This window comes from Otolemur garnettii, unplaced genomic scaffold, assembly GCF_000181295.1.
Source record: "Otolemur garnettii isolate 467f Iridium unplaced genomic scaffold, OtoGar3 scaffold00253, whole genome shotgun sequence".
NCBI lineage: Eukaryota > Metazoa > Chordata > Mammalia > Primates > Galagidae > Otolemur > Otolemur garnettii.
In genome coordinates, this window is record NW_003852648.1 from 748,042 (window position 1) to 765,693 (window position 17,652).

Below are 17,652 nucleotides of genomic sequence, written 5' to 3' on the forward strand. Positions count from 1 at the left end.
TTTTTTTTTTTTGTTTTTTTTTGTAGCTGGCTGAGTCCAAATTTACCCTAAAAAGAAAAAGAAATATTAAGAGAGGCTGATGAATTCTCTCAAATTCAAATTCTTAATGTCTTTGGAAATAAAGTACCTTTCAGCTAAAAGCAGGCTTTTAGAACTTTCATTGGAAAGTTAACATGTCTATGAGTATTGCTAACCTAACTTCAAACAGAACAATAATCAGTTACGTGGAATTCAGCTAGCTTGTTATGGCTTTTTTTTTCTCTTTGAAATATTGTTGATTCTTTCTATGTTGTGTTTTCCAGAAGTCAAGAAAATCAGTTTCTGTTTTTTGAGCTATTTGTAGCTTTTCAAGCAATGTATGTACTATGAACAGAATTTGAAACATGTATTTTTTCTCTTTCCTTGATTTCTCCAGAATTTGAACGCCATTTCTAAGTATTCTTACTTTCTGACAATACAGTTATTCGTATAAATTCAATAAGAATCTGTTTTGTTCTATAGACAATAAGGAAGGCACTGGTTATTTTACGAAGGCTTTGGCTAGAATAGCATTTCCAGAGGTGTCCAGACTGCATTAAGGAATTCAGGTTGACATATTATAAGGCCAACAAAAAGCCCTTAGGAAAACTAGCCAGATACCATCAGTAACATTTCCTGATCTGTGATAAGTAAGTAAGGAAATCAAAATGTGCTTGGGGACCTCAAGAGAAGAGAAATTTACCCAATACATACAGGTATCTAATGGCAAAGATGAAACTTGGGCTCCGAGAGGCTTTGAGTTCCAGCCTGAGATTCCTCATAAAAGGTTCCAACAAAGCCAATTTTAAAGGAAAGAAGAGCCTAGATGGCCAATAATTATTCTTACTGCACTTTATGCAAATTATCAGACCCAGTATACTTAAGGTACAGTTTATTTTGGCAACTAAGTTAGTTCTACTATAATTTGTTTTTAGTAAAGTGAGAAATTGGAGAGAGAAAAATAATTCAAAGAGAAAAGAGGCTGTGGCCCACTTGTGTTAAATCTCAGCCTTGTCTGTAATGTGAACTCATAAAATGAGACATAACTGTTTTACTAAGCTGATCTGTTAAATGGAACTAAAAGACTGGCCAAGTAGTATTGAATTATATACAGGAGTTATATTTGCTCTGGAGCCTTAAGACTCAACAAAGGTCACCTGTTGGCTATGCTGGAAAAATTTGTGCAGTATTAAATGTTATCTGCTATGTCTATATAGATACCTCAAGAAAAATTAGGACCTGAATGAGAATTTCCCATTAAATGGTATAACTATAACACTTCATCCTACTGTGCCTAATCTGTATACTCTGCTAAGTCTGCTGCCAGTAGAAACCAAGTGGCCCACTTGCCTAGACTTAAAAGATGCCTTTTTCAGTATAAGGCTGGGTGCAGAAAGCCAGAGGCTGTTTGCTTCCCAGTGGGAGAGACCAGACATGGGAACTGAGATCCAGTACACATGGATCAGGTTGCCACAGAAGTTCAAAAGCTCACCCACTATTTTTGGAGAAGCACTGGCTCATAACCTCCAGAAATTCCTAGCCAAGGAATTAGAATGTGTGCTACTCCACTATGTCAATGACCTCCTTTCAGGGCACCCTACTCAGGAGGGTAGAGCCTGAGGCACAGACTGTTTTTTATAACATCTAGAGGTATGTGGTTATAAAGTGTCTAAACAAAAGGCCCAGATTTGCCAGTAGCATGTTATCTAGGATTTCCCATCCAGCAGGGGGAGAGGAATCTAGGCATGAAATGGAGGCAAGTCATTAATCTCCTTCCCACCCCCATGAGCTGAAAAGCAGATTCGGGAATTCTTAGGTGTGTTTGGCTTTTGTTGGATTTGGATCCCCAACTTTGCCATCTTGGCTAAGCCCTTATATGAGGCAACTAAAGGAGAGGAAGGAGAGCCCTTGGAATGGGGAGGAGAACAGGAACATGCCTTCTCCCAGCTAAAGATGAGGCTGTTAAATGCACCTGCATTGGGGCTACCAGACTTGGCTAAGCCATTCACTCTGTATATTTCAGAGAGAGGAAAGATGTCTGTATGTGTGTTAACCCAGCTGGTTGTGTCCTGGCCAAGGTCTGTAAGCAGTTGGATGGAGTAGCAAAAGGATGGACAACATGCTTACAGGCTCTAGCCACTACTGCTCTCCCTGTGCAAGAAGCTGATAAGCTGACTCTAGGGAAGAATCTCAGAGTGAAAGTCACTTTAATAGACACTAAGGGACATTTTTGGCTCTCTAATGCAAGAACACCCTGAAACTAGCCACACTCCTTTCAGTCAGTGGAAGAGAGACTGAGCATGCTGTACAGAAGTTATGAATAATGTATATTCTAGCAGACCTGACTTGCATAACCAGCCTTGGACACACAGATTGGGAAGTCTATGTAGATTGAAGCAGTTACATGATGGTGCAAGATAAGAGGCAGGCTGGGTATGAAGTGGTTACCTTAATAGGGAGTATAGAGACTAAGCGCCTACCCCAAGGAACATCAACTCAGAAGGCTGAGTTAATTGCCTTGACTTGAACCTTAGAACCAAGTCAAGGGAAAAGTGTGAATATCTGCACATGCTCCAGGTATGCTTTTCTGACTCTCCAAGTGCACAGGGCATTGTATAAAGAGAAGGGAGTATTAAATTATGGGGGGAAAGACAGTAAGTATCAGGAGGAGATACTTCAGTTGCTAGAGTCAGTATGCAAACCCTGGAAGCTGGCAGTGATGCATTATCATGAATATCAAGGAGATGCTTCCACCATCACTAAAGGGAACACTAGGATTGGTACTGAGGCAAAAAGAACTGCATCCAAACTGTACCAGGTGTCACCAGTAGCTCTCCCAATCCTATGAGTTCCAGAGCTTTCACCTATCTACTCCCAGGAAGAGAAGGAATAGTTGGCAGCAGAGAGGAGCCAGGAAATGGAGGGAGGATGAATAAAGATGCCAGATGGATGAGTAGCAGTCCCCCAGCTTCTAGGAGCCACCATAGTGACAGGAGTCTTTGGTGAAGTTGCTGGGCCAGTACTCTACATCTCCCACCTGGAAGCCCTGGCCCAAACCATCAGTCTATGGTGTGTCACCTGCAACCTGTTCAATATGTGCCAAGGCCCAATGGTACCCCCAGGAATCCAGTTATATGGAGCAATGCCCTTTGAGGACTTCCAGGTAGACTTTACTGAAATGCCTGGGAACAAGTACTCGCTGGTGATGGTCTGCACATACTTGGAATAGGTAAAATCCTTTCCCATCAGGATAAAAAGGACTCCTAAAGTGGTAAAAGTGTTGCCCAGAGAAATTGTCATGTGGTTTAGGTTGCCACTCTAGTTTAAATTTGACAATGGGCTAGCTTTCATAACAGAAATAGTGCAAATGATAAGCTAAAGTTTTAAATATTACCTGAAAATTATATATAACTTATAGGCCTCAAAGCTTAGACAGGGTAAAGTGCATAAACAGAGCCATAAAAACAGGAATTGGTAAACTCTGCCAGGAAACAAGCCTTGCCACTGGTATTGTTCAAAGAAGCCTCTGTCAATCCTCTGCAATTTAGCAGGGTATCCTAAAACAACTGGGAAAGACTTAACGAAATAGACAAAAACCCTAGAAAGAGTAGTAGGGAAAATGTCCACTTAGATAATTAACCATGTTCTGTTTATTCTTTTGTGTCTGTATCCTTTCTCTCTAGAGGATCAAGGGGACCAAGTCTAGGTCCAGAATTAGAACCTGGTCCCCCTGAAACCAAGGTAGAAAGAACTTTACACCATCATCCTGACCACACTCATGCAGCAAAGGTGGAAGCAATCCTCACTTGGAGTCATCACAACTGGCTGAATAGAGCTTCACTGCCCTTTGGGAAGTAAAGGTAACTTTTAAGACAGTCAACATACTGGGAGCTGGCTGGTCAATTCATGGTGAAGCCTGAGAAAACTCCTCAAGGGACTTGTCTTAATTGGACTTTGGACTTTGGAAAAAGGGGAAAATGTCACACAGGGAAAAGTAAAAACTCATAAGTATATTAACTCCCCTCCATGGTACCATTAAGGCCTGAGTAGAGGACCCAAGAAAAGTCACAGTCCCTAAAATGTCAGTGCTGAAAAGTAAGTAATATAAGCACCTGCAGAAGCAAGCTGATATTGAGACCCAAAATTAAAATATATTGGAGTCTCAAAAGGGGAGACTGAGAGAGGATACCTGAGAATGGTGAAGTCTAGGAGAATAGGTCTTCTCAAGGAGACCACAAGGATACACCTGCAGGGTCCTCTCCATGGTGACTCAGCTCTTGGGACTTTGTAAACTTAACTTCGGGGAACTTGGAAATTTTTAAGTTCTGTGAAATCCTGTAGTTCTGTAGGAGCTGGAATAGCATCTCCCTCTTGATTCAAACTGACCAATGAGAAAAGTACCCATGGGGTGGAACTTTTTGACTGTCGATAAAAAAGGAAAGACCAAGCCAGTCAGGGAGCATGGCCATTTGGAATTCTTCTATGTCATAAGCTCCTGGCCAGTAAATAAAGCCCTTCCTCTTATAAACATGGTGCTTGGGTGCTTTATCTCTTCGTTGGGCCTCATCTTCCTGCAACAGATACACAATCAGCTTTGCAGCTCTATCATGCCTCTCTCAGGAAGCATGCAGATACTACAAGATCTAGACCTGAGATAAGATGTAAAAACCCACTCCAAAGAATGGACAAACATGCAATCCAAAAATTGTATTTAATTAATTTTTTCCTAAAATTTAAAAGGAAGAGAAAAGGTTATGATGTAAATTAATCATGAAAGTAACTGCAAAAAAAGCCAGGATGCAGGCTGTACATATAAGTAGTAACTCAACTGTACTACCTCATATGTGGAACACACAAAGAAAGAGTTTGGAAGGTAAGATGTTAGGCAACCAAAACTGAGAGACAGTACTTACACTGTACCCCAAGATTGCATTAATGTACACAGCTATCATTTAGTAAAAACCATATATATTTTTATCTGTATTGTCTTTTCTTTTCCAAATATTCTAAAAATTGTACACATGAAACATATTATTTTGAAATAATGAAGATCAGTTAAATTAAGTATCAGTAAATAATAAATGTTAGTCTCCCCTATCAGGCTATGGCATCATGTGATTCATTGAGAGCCACAGGCTCATAGTCTATGTGTGTTTTTGTTAAATAAATGAATCATTTAAAAGTAATTGATTTTTTATTTTAATTTATTTGTTACTTAATCTTTTGATATTCTGTTTTAAACTAAAAGGCAGATATTTGCCAAGAAATAATAAATTAGCTCTTCTTAATTAGTTATATTTCTAAACACTGGCATTAAAAAAAAATCCCTGCTATATTAGGAATGGGTTGAAAAACTTTACTTTCTTTAATGTGTCTTCAAAGACTCAAACTTAGCCTCTCAAATCAATTCATATATTGCACTTTCTTTGTTATGTTATGCCCCAACTCCATCTTCCTAAGGGCTTTCAACACTTCCCCTTTAAGACAGGAAGCTGAGCTAAAAGAGTCTAGTAATAACTGCAAAACCCCAGCTTCTCCTTGTAAGGACTCCCCTTACCAAAAAGCCCCTTACAAAAGATTTCCATCCCTGCTGCTAGGGGTTGATAGCCTTTGAGGTATGAGCCCGCTCTCAGCCTGGCTGATCAATAAAGGAGGACCTTTGCTTAATTTGGACTCAGTGTGCTAGTGTTTCTCCATTTCACTCACTTTGGGTATAACAGTTAAATTAACAAATTCACAGGTAGAATGAGCTTTGGTACATATTGCTTTAATAATCCAGTCATTTTTACATATGGTAAGCATTTGGTACATATGCTTTAATTTGCAGTCATTTTTTTTTTAATTTGGCCACTTCTGTATGATTAAAGTATGATGGTAAAGCCATTCCCCAAAAAGCAGCTGTTTTATATTCAGTGGTCAGAATAGTTCATTCACTAATTGACTGATTGCTTAATTTTAGAGAAAAACCTTTTTGTTTGATTCAGTTTAGGGTTTAATATTATTGGTACCTACCCTAAGTTAAATTTAAAAAATATATTTCCAAAAGAATGTAAGAATTGCATCTATCCTTAATGTTTCATCAAAATCTAGTAGCCCACAGGTAGGGTGCTGGCCAATGCACAGGGGCTGGTGTTCAAACCAGGCCTAGGCCTGTGAAACAACAATGACAACAAGAACAACAACAGCCAGCTGTTGTGGCATGTGCCTGTAGTTTCAGCTACTTGAGAGGCCAAGGAAAGAGAATAACTTAAACCCAAGAGTTTGAGGTTGCTGTGAGCTGTGACATCAGAGCACTCTATCAAAGGTGGCATAGTGAGACTCTGTCTCAAAAAAAAAAAAAAAATTCTAAGCCTTAATGGGTAGAGTCAAAATCTCATAAGGTTGATTTCAGTGTTTACTAACTTGATTTCCAAATTAAAGAATACATGGGGAACAGGATTCTCAGAGGGTTAGGTCCCCAAGAAACCCAGGGTTATTGAAAGAAGACTGCATCACCACAGCAGACGATGGAAAATTCCAGATGTCACAAAGCACAATATGAATTTGGGTTAGAGGAGGGGAAGGCAGACACTGGATCAGGGCCATTTAGGGCTCTGGATGCTGAGAAAACAGGCAGGTAGGGGAGATTTCTGCAGATAAGTATATGTTTTCCCAGAAGGAACTCAAAACAGTGCTTTAGTGTCAAATGATATAAATTTTCTTGTTCGAGTTGTTGCGGTTGTGGATGTTGTATTCCAAAGTTGTATTGATGTCAATAAGTTGTTCCTTGTTATCAAGGCAACAACTTATTGACATCAATACAAGTGCTTTAGCCCTTGCAGATGTTCTATCTTTTGGAAATAGTAAACAATCTTGCCTAAATTGGGCAGCACATAAAACTGTAATAACAAGAGTAACTAAGAAAGAGTTCTTGAGAGGTCAAAGGCCACTGAGTTTACCTGGTAATATTGTATGTAAAAACAATAAAATTATTTCTTTCTTTTCTTTCTTTTCTTTTCTATTTTTAGACAAGAGTCTTACTCTGTTGCCCAGGCTAGAGTGGTGTGGCATCAGTCTAGCTCACAGCAACCTCAGACTGCTGGGTTCAAGCAATTCTCCTGCCTAAGAACAATAAGAAAACAATTTAACAATTATGTTTATTTCCATGTAATTTAAAGGAAAGCTACAATATTAAATATGTCTGAGGTTACACTGGTTACCCTAGTTCTGTAACCAACTCAGTACTTTGGGAGGCAGATTTTTTTTTTTTAGCTCACTGTAACTAAGTTAATTCTAGCATCTGAAAATAGATGGTGAGCTCCTCATTACTGAAGAGATTTAAGCAATAAATAGGTGATTAACAAAGTTCCGTTTCCTTGTGCATTTGAATGTGCCTTATGGGAGAAACTTTAGATAACTGGGAAAGTGATCCAAATATCCTGTAAACAATACAATGCTGTTTTGCTTTCCTTGTCATCTCCCAAACCTAGCCATCATGGTTCCCCATGTTTAAATTATTTTTTATAGATTTACTGCTCAAGTTGAATTGTACAGTAATATTTTTACAAAATAACTGAGTGAAAGCCAAGGGAAAAAAATTCCAAGATGGCATTATTATTTTCCTAAAAGACTTTGTGAGCATTGCTGTGTCTCAAGAAATCCTTCATCATCTCTCCCTCCTTCCTGAACACATCATCCATGGGGATTGCATAACAATACTCTAGTACCCCTTCATTTTTCACTCAATGGTTTCAAGCCAGAACTTCTGAGATATTCCATTTACTTCAAGGTGTACACAACACTTGTATATTGAATCCATGTCAGCAGCTGTAGGAAGGATGGAAGAGTAGTTAGTTATGTCAGACATCACAGAGAAGGTAATATCTGAGCAGATGGAAAGACAAGAGAAAGGAAACAAGCAGAAAAGTTCAGGGACAGTATCTCAGGGAATTGAACATGCTAAGTAGAGTAGAAGGCAAGTTCCAGGTAGTTTCAAGAATTCTAAGGAAGCCAGAGTGCTGAGCACAGCAGGAACAGGAAGACAGTACACAAACAGGTGGAAAGAGAGTGGGAGGAGAGAACAAGCAGGGCTAGATAAACTGCAAAGGCTTTGGCTTTTAATTTCTCTCATCTTCATTTAGGAAATCAAATACTGTATAATTCAATATATGTGATATACCCAGTATTGTGTTGCTGGTAGCAAACATTTGGTTAAGATATCATTTTCAGCTGATACAAACATTTCCTAATTACTTGAAGATAATAATCTCAATGATTTTGCCCAAGCACAAAAGAGCACAGTGCATTGCAAAATTAATGACCCAAAGCAGAGATGGAAAACAACAGCAGCAAGTCAGCAGAACAGTTGATCCTGTTAGGTGAATATCAGCAGAAGTGAATAAGTTGGTTGTTCAGTTAAAATATTTTATTCTCTTTCAGGAACAATTCACAGTTTGTCTGTGTTCCATGTGTGGGCTGCTATATTTTCTAACAATTTCACTTTGGCAGCTTTATTGAGTAGGACAGGGAGGACATGGAAGGGCTGCATAGAGACTGTTGTAACAATCTGGGTGAGAGATAGTAGCATTTCTTTTTTCCTTAGGAAACAAGTGATGCTGGTGGTAAAGAGTGATCATATCAGATTCTGGATATATTTTCAGGGGGAGCCACTGATTTTGCTGAAAAAAAGAAATCAGATATTGGTGCTGGGAGGGACAAGAATCAACTTCAAGTTTTCCAGCCTGGGCAAGTGGAAAGATGGGGTGTCCATTAAGGACACAGTAGAAACTATGCTAAGGGTGTTTGGTGGGCAGCTCAGGAATACTGTTTAGGTAGGTTGGGGCACAACAAATTTCAGATGCTGATTAGACATCTGCATGTGCGTTTCAAATAGGCAGCTGTTTGCACAAGACTGATGTTCAAGCTTGATACATAAATTTGAAAGTTGATGGCACGGTGATGGAACTGAAAGTCAAGAGACTGCCTAAAACTGTAAGAGAGATTCAGAGATGCTCAGTCTGAGCTTACACAAATGTGAAAACTCAGGGCTGTGGTTGAACTCAAAGAGCATTTATGCATCAGAGTTGTGGATGTCAAGTGATGAGAATAGATCCAGGAGGAGGGAGGGATCAACTGCTGATAAACCAAGGTGATTAGGAATGGGGATGGGTGGTTGGAGGGCCACAAGGACATAGCAGAGCAGTTTTGTGGGAGCAGTGAGAGAAAAATCCTGATTTCCCAGGATTCAAGTGATCGAGGAAGCAGAGGAACAAAGGTGTCTGGGAGAGACCATGCCTTTCAAATGGGAAGGTGTCTGTAAAAGTGAACATACATGTGCAGGAAGTATTTAGAGAAAAGAATAGAATCCAGACCTATTCATCTCTGCTTTGTCTTTTGAAAGGGAGAGAAAATCAGATTGTTGGCATATTGAGGAAATGGTTGATCATAAAGGGGGCCAGTGTGACTCAGGATGAAGAGGATGTAATGCCTATAAAAGGGAGAAAAATAATTTCTATTCTTGACTCTCACAGATTCATTGCTGGGACAGATTGTTAACAAAAGACAGATTAAAGCTCTGGTTTATGCCTGTAATTCCAGCATTCTGGGAGGCTGAGGTTGGTGGATTTCTTGAGCTCAGGAGTTAGATACCTGAGTGAGAGTAAGACCTTTTCTCTACTAAAAATAGAGAAATAGCTGGGCCTTTGGCTGGCATCTGGAGCCCTGGCTACTGGGGAGTCTGAGGCAAGATTGCCTGAGCCCAAGAGTTTGAGATTTCTGTGAGCTATGACACCATAGCACTCTATTGAGGATAACAAAGAGAAAAAAAAATCCACATAGATTAACAGGAGAAAAACATGCATTTTAATTTACTCTTGTCAAGCTCATGCCACTGGAGAAAGCAACTGTCTCAGGAAAGCAACTCTCTGGAAACAGAGAGTCAGTGGCCTTGCTTACATAGTATTTTAACAAAGAATCATAAGCCCCATGTAGTGACAAAACAAAGAAAAGCATATTCAGGCTTTCAAAACAGGGTAGATAGTGGGAAGATAAATTCAGGGGAAGAGCAGGTCTTCTCCTCGATCTGGTACTGCTGTCTCTGAGCTGCTGAGCAAGGTCATGAAGGAACCTATCCTCAGGTGGGAAAGGTAGAGAGGAGGGTGGGAAGACCTTTTTGTCTTTGTACATCCCTGTCCCAGCACCAGGAAAGCAGAAGGTGGGACAGAGTAACCCCTAAAGTTTTAAGCTTCCTTAGCTCAACATCCTTTAGTATTTAAAAGAGGAATATCTTGGTTTCTTTCACCTGCGATATCCTCCAATATGTGGGAGGGACAGCACCTAATGCCCAAGTGGAGGGATTTGCCTCAGAGCCAGAAGGTTAGGAAGATGCAGGAAGTAGCACAGGAACAAAAGTTGGCAGTTGGAAGAATTTCACAGATATTGCCATTGGAGGATTTCAGTCTTTTTGAAAATACATATATTATTGAGGGACCTGTGGACAAGGGTGTATTAGAAGTTTGAAAAGAGAAGAGCACAAAATAGAAATAGTACTTTAGGAGACTGCAAGAGTGAAGAGTTGAGGGGATTGAAAATTATTGCTCCCCAGCACTAAGGACACACTGGAGTTAATGTGTTGTGAATTGTTTTGAATGAATTCAAAAGATCTGTTATACTGCATGGTGAATATTGTTAATAACAATACATTGTATTCTTGAAAAATGCTGAGACAGTGGTATTGAGTATTCTCACCATAAAACTATAACAATGTGAGATAATGCTTCTGTAAATTATCTAGATTTGTTTGTTTTTTAATATATTTTTTAATTAAAATCATAACTATACATTTATGGGATACATTGTGATGATTTTTTTTTTCAGTTTTTGGTCAGTGCTGGGTTTGAACCCACCATCTCCGGCATATGGGGCCGGCACCCTACTCCTTTGAGCCTCAGGCACCACCTGTGATGATTTGATATACAATGTAGAATGCTTAAATCAAACAGGTTAATATAATCATCACCTCACTTATTTTTTGTGGTAAAATGTTTAAAATTGACTCTCAGTTATTTTGAAATATACTCTTACATTGTGCACTTTAGGTGAGATCCCACCAAATGCCCTCTTTCCTCCCCCCAGTTGCCCACCTTCCTCCTTTCCCTTCTCCTTGCTAGACTATATTTGTGTTTTATCACTCATATGTGTGTGTAAGTATTTATATATTGGTTTGTGGGTAAAAGACTTGAACAGAAACTTCCCTGAAGATGACAGATGAATGGCCTCTCTCCCTCCTTTTTCCCTCAACCTTGCCAGACAACATTTGTGTTTTATCATTTGTATGAGTGTGTAAGGATTTATATATTGGTTTCATATTAGTATTGAGTCAGTGGGTACTTTTTTACCATTATTATCATTATTTTTTTTTTAGGACAGAGTCACACTATGTTGCTCAGTAGAGTGCTGTGTCATCATAGCTCACAGAAACCTCCAACTCCTGGGCTCAAGTGACCTTCTTGTCTCAGACTTCAAAGTAGGTGAGACTATAGGCACCTTCTACAAAGTCTAGCTAGTTTTTAGAGATGGGGTCTTGCCCTTGCTCAGGCTACCCTGACCTCCAGCGATCTACCCATCTTGATCTCCCAGAATGCTAAGATTACAGGTGTGAGCCACAGTGACTAGCATTTTTCCCCCATTATTGATACACTTTATTAGGAACAATGTGCTTCAACTCTATCCAGGTAAACAAAAAAGATGTAAAGTCTCTTTTATGGCTGAATAATATTCCATGCTGTATATATGTAACAGTTTGTTAATCTGTTCATGAGTTGATGGGCATTTGGGTTGCTTCCATGACTTGGCAATTCTTAATTGGACTGCAGTAAACATTCTACTGCAAATGTCTTCATGGTAAAATTATTTTTGTTCCTCTAGGTAGATACCTAGCAAAGGGATTGTGGGATCAAAGGGAAGGTCAACTTTTAGTTCCTTGAGAATTCTCCATACTTCTTTCCACAAAGGTTGTGTTAGTTTTCAATCCTACCAGCAGCATAGAAGTGTTCCCTTCTCTCCACATCCATGTCAGCATCTGCAATTTTGGGACTTTGTGATGTGAGCTAATCTTACTGAAGTTAGGTAATATCTCAAAGTGGTATTGATTTGCATTTCTCTGATGATTAAAGATGATGAGAATTTTTTCATGTGTTTGTTGAGCATTCATTTGTCATCTTCAGAGAAGTTTCTGTTCAAGTCTCTTGCCCACAAAGGAATGGGGTTGTTCATTCTTTTCTTATTGAGTAATTTGAGTTCTCTATAGATTCTAGTTATCAGCCCATTATCAGAATCATAACGTCCAAAAATCTTTACTCATTTCAAAGGCTGTCTGTTTGCTTTAGTTGTCATGCCCTTAGCTATGGCAGAAAGTTTTTAGCTGGATCAAATCCCAGTAATTTATTTTTGGTGTTGTTGCAATTACTAGAGGAGTCTTTTTTTTTTTTTTTTTTTTTTTTTACAGTTCTAAAAGCAGCATTTACTTTGGTACTAGAGGAGTCTTCCTTGTAAAATATTTTCCTAAGCCAATATCTTCAAGTATTTTCCCTTCACTCTCTTCTAGTATTTTTATAGTTTCATGTCTCAAATTTAAATCTTTCATCCAACAAGAATCAGTTTTTGTTAGTGGCGAGAGATGTCAGTCCAGGTTCAGTCTTCTACAGATTGATGACCAGTTCTCCCAGAACCATTTGTTAAATAGTGATTCTTTCCCCCAATGCATATATTTGTTAAGCTTATCAAAGATCAAATGACAATATGTGACTGGGTTCATCTCTAGATTCTCTATCCTTATATCTTCATTTCTATTTTTGAGCCAGTACCATGCTGTTTTGATCACTACAGATTTGTAGAATAACCAGATGTCTGATAGCATGATGCCTCCAGATTTGTTTTTATTTCTAAGTATTTATTGGATTATTCAGCTTTTTTTCCCTGATTTCATATAAAACAAAGTACTGTTTTTTAAAGTTCTGTAAAGCATGATATTGGTTCTTTGATGGGTATTTCATTAAAACCTGTGGCTAGACTAACCAGAAACAGAAAAGTAAAATCTATGATAACTTCAATCATAAATGACAAAGGGGAAATAAGAAGAGATACTACAGAAATACAAAAATTTACTCAGTGATTACTTCAAAAAAAAAACTCTATTCTCAGAAAATGAAAATGTGGATGAAATGGACCAATACCTAGAAGCATCTGATTCAACCAGAAATAATTAGAAACTTTGAATAGACCTATATCAAGCACTAAAATAGTATCAATTACACAAAATATATCAAAAAAAAGAAAAGCCTGGGACCAGATGGTTTCACATCAGAATGCAATCAAACCCTCAAAGAGGAACTAGTACTAATATTACATAACCTATTCCAAACAGAAAAATACCCAACACATTCTATGAAGCAACTATCACCCTGATCCCCAAACCAGGAAAGGAACCAACAAAGAAAGAAAACTATAGCCCAATATCATTAATGAACATGGATGCAAAAATATTCAATAAGATCCTAGTAAACAGAATTCAACAACACATCAAAAAAAATTATATATGATGTTCAAGTTGATTTTATCCCAGGGTTACAAGTTTAGTTCAACATACATTAATCTATAAATATAATAAACCACATAAATAAAATTTTTAAAAGACTGTAAAATTCTCTCAATTGATGTAGAAAAGGGTTTTGACAATATCCAGCATCCTTTCCTGATTAGAACACTTAAGAGAATAGGCTTAGTACAAAGCTCTTAGTAGTGATTAAGGAATATAGAAGTGTCTCATGATAAAAGATGGATTTTTACAAATCAGTAACCTTTATATATACCAACAACATTCAAGTCAAGAATATAATCATAGACTCTATTCCTTTCACAGTAGTGACAAAGAAGATGAAATACCTGAGGATTTATCTAACAAAGGATGTGAAAGATCTCTGTGTAAAGAGAAATTTCTTGTAATAAAACTCTGAGAAAATAAATAGCAGAAGATGTTAACAAATGGAAGAACATACCATGCTCATGAGTGGGGAGAATCAACATTGTTAAAATGTTGTGAATTTTAAAGTGGCAACATCATGTGTGTGTCTTATTCCCTCAATTGCATGGAAGCTCTTGTATGGCAGGTAGATGTTGACTTTATCCAGAACTGAATGTGTTAGATAATAAATTAAAAGAAGGTAGAGAAGAGAACATGAGGGAGAGATTTCAGTGACCCAGCATGAGTATGGAATCTAATGGAGCAAGAAAGGACAGTGGTGGAGTGAGGTATAGGTTCACTCAGCATAGGGCTTCTCTTTCTCTCTCTTTCTCTCTCTCCCCCAAAGACATCAATAAATAGTGTGAGTATAGAATGAATATCAGCAAATACTGTATGAATGTAGAATGAATATCAATAAATACTGTTTGAGTGTAGAATGAATAAACTTTCTCAGGATGTCATGTTATGTCTATTTTCTTTTTCAGACAAAGACCATACATGAAAAAAGAAAGATTTTTCTTTGTTGTGTGCATGATTTTATAAAAAACAATATGTTATTATTGTTATTTCTGAGGTATAATTGACAAATAAAAATGGTAGAATATATGTTTAAAATATACAACTTGATGTTAGGATATATATATGCATTGTGAGATAATCATCACAATCAATATAGTATTTCCATCACCCCAAATATTAATAATTAAAATTTTCTTTTTTCTTTTCCTATTTTGTATGGTAAGAACTTTTTTTTTTTTGAGACAGAGTCTCAGTTTGTTACTCTGGTAGAGTGCCGTGGCTTCATAGCTCACAGCAATCTCAAACTCTTGGGCTCAAGTGATTCTCTTACCTCAGCCTCCTAAGTAGCTGGGACTAAAGGTCCCCAGCTATTTTTAGAGAGGCAGTCTCGCTCTGGCTTAGGCTTATCGCTAACTCATGAGCTCAGGTGATCCACCGGATTCGGCCTCTACGAGTCCTGGGATTACAGGCATGAACCATCGCACCCAGCTCAGTGAGAACGTTTTGACTCTACTACTAAGTCCTTGTTTTGCCTATGTCTTTGCAACTAAGACATTAAGATTTCAGAGAACCCAAATGGGTGGAACTTTCTAAGTCCCTTTCCAAGGTCTAATACTCATATTTAGCTTGTGATTTTAGAATGTGTTTTTATAAAGGAAAGATAGCCAAAGGTTGGTTAAATGATTCCAAAGTTCTGAGGTGTTCCCTAGTGGGGTGGAGCCTCTAGGTTTCTTTTTTTCTTTCTTTCTTTCTTTTTTTTTTTTAATTAACTCATTTGTATAGCCTCTAGGTTTCTGTGAATGCCACAGAAAGAAGACTCAGAAACTCAGTGTAATACAACCATACAACTTAGGGTCCTGGGAGGCCAGACACTGTCAAAGTGTCACAGTGTGGCCCCAACTCCAGGTTTCAACAGGTATTTATTGAGATTCAAACAAAGAAGTATAAGGAAAAAGTTTAAAAAAAAAAAAAATCACAATGTATGGCAGGATGTGCAGATGTGACTGTTTTCCTGGGTTACTTTATCTTGGTGTGGGGAACATGTAGCAGTTTCACACAAGCTGTCTATTGGTCTGACTAGCATCTGCCTTAGCTATATCTGTCCAGCTAAGTGATTTATTTTGTTTTGTATATGGTTGCAACTGTTACGGCTGATACATATGCCCTACTCCTCACTGTGCATGTGACAATAACTTTGTTGCAGTTACACTTGCCTAACTAGTGTTACAAGTCAGTAACTTTTTCTACTGTCCTGGACATCCTGTTGTCTTTGTTACATGTTTCCCACACATTTTATTTATGGCTCATGATGTTTTACTTTATCTCAGTCACAGTCTTGCAGCAAGCAAACAAGTACAAGATTAAGCATAATGAGAATTGCAGCGATTACACAGTTCTCCACAATCATTGATTAGTAATATTCATTAAAAAAACAGCTAGAATTTATTCTCCCACAAAGTACAGAGAATTCTCCCACAAAGTACAGAGAATAGTACAAAGCACAGCTAGAGAGGAGGAATAAGTTCTAATGTTCTGTAGCACTAGAGATCGACTATAACTAATGTTAGTTTATTGTGTATTTTCAAATATCTAGAAGAGTAGATTTTACATGTTATCAACACGAAGAAATTATTAACATTAGAGGCAAAAGATACGCTATTTACACTGATTTGATCATTGCACATTGGACACATGTATTGAAGTGTCACAATATGCCTCATACACATGGACAATTATATGCTCATTAAAAATAAAAACAAAAGAAAAAAGATATATGGAATTATACATTTGCCTTTAATACTGTGCTTTTCCAAAAGGTTTTCTGCACTTCTCACAGGAAATGGAGTCCCAAAATACATCCATTGTGACTGAGTTTCACCTGCTAGGATTCCAGAACCTTCTTGAGTGGCAGACTCTGCTCTTTGCCATTTTCCTATTCATCTACTTTCTCACTATCACAGGAAATGTTGTCATTATCTCAGTGGTGAGCCAGGACCAGCGACTGCACTCTCCTATGTACACGTTCCTCAAACATCTCTCCTTTCTGGAGATTTGGTACACATCCACCATTGTGCCTCTTCTCCTGGCCAACTTGCTCTCCTGGGGACAAGTTATCTCCTTCTCTGCCTGTATGGCACAACTCTACTTCTTTGTGTTCTTTGGGGCTACTGAGTGCTTTCTCCTGTCCATGATGGCCTATGACCGATATTTAGCAATCTGCAGCCCACTCCGCTACTCCTTCCTCATGAGTTCTGAGATCTGCACCATGCTGGTGGCAATTTCCTGGTTGATGGGGGTTGGAACAGGCTTTCTGCCCTCCCTGATGATTTCTAAGTTGGACTTCTGTGGGCCCAACCAAATCAACCATTTCTTCTGTGACCTCCCTCCACTTATGCAGCTCTCATGTTCCAGCGTTTATATCACCCAGATGGCCATTTTCATCCTGTCAATTGCTGTGCTGTGCATTTGCTTTTTTCTGACACTGGTGTCCTATTTTTTCATTGTATCATCTATATTGAAAATCCCTTCAGCCAATGGCCAGATGAAGACTTTTTCCACGTGTGGCTCCCATCTGGCTGTTGTCACCATTTACTATGGGACGATGATCTCCATGTATGTCCACCCAAATGGTCACCTGTCTCCTGAAGTCAACAAAGTCATTTCTGTCTTCTACACTGTAATCACTCCACTGCTCAACCCAGTTATCTACAGCTTGAGGAACAGAGACTTCAAAGAAGCTGTTAGAAAAGCCATGAGAAGGAAGTGTGGTATCTATGGCGTGCGAGTGAAAGGAAATTTCTTTGTTAGTTAGGTAAGGAAATCTGCACAGAACACACAGTATGTTAAGTTCAGGGAGTGAATTCTACAGGAAATAGTACAATAGCTTCTTGATGGTGCCTCACCAACAACTGTTGGTCAGAAAAGAAATTGCCTCTACCAAACCATTTTAGGGGAAATTTTGTCTTTATATACTTTATTCTATCTTTTGATGGAATCTGATAGTATGATTTGATTGCATGGTGATTATACAACATTACTTTAAGATTCTACAGTAAGAGTTCTCTTTTGTTTATGTAGCATCATATACTGAAAGTTATGCATATTTTAAGTACTGG

General features: G+C 38.3%; 1 pseudogene; it reads left to right on the forward strand.

Moving 5' to 3' along the window:
* Positions 1-17,652, forward strand: part of LOC100943736 — a 675,731-nt pseudogene that overhangs the window by 338,974 nt on the left and 319,105 nt on the right.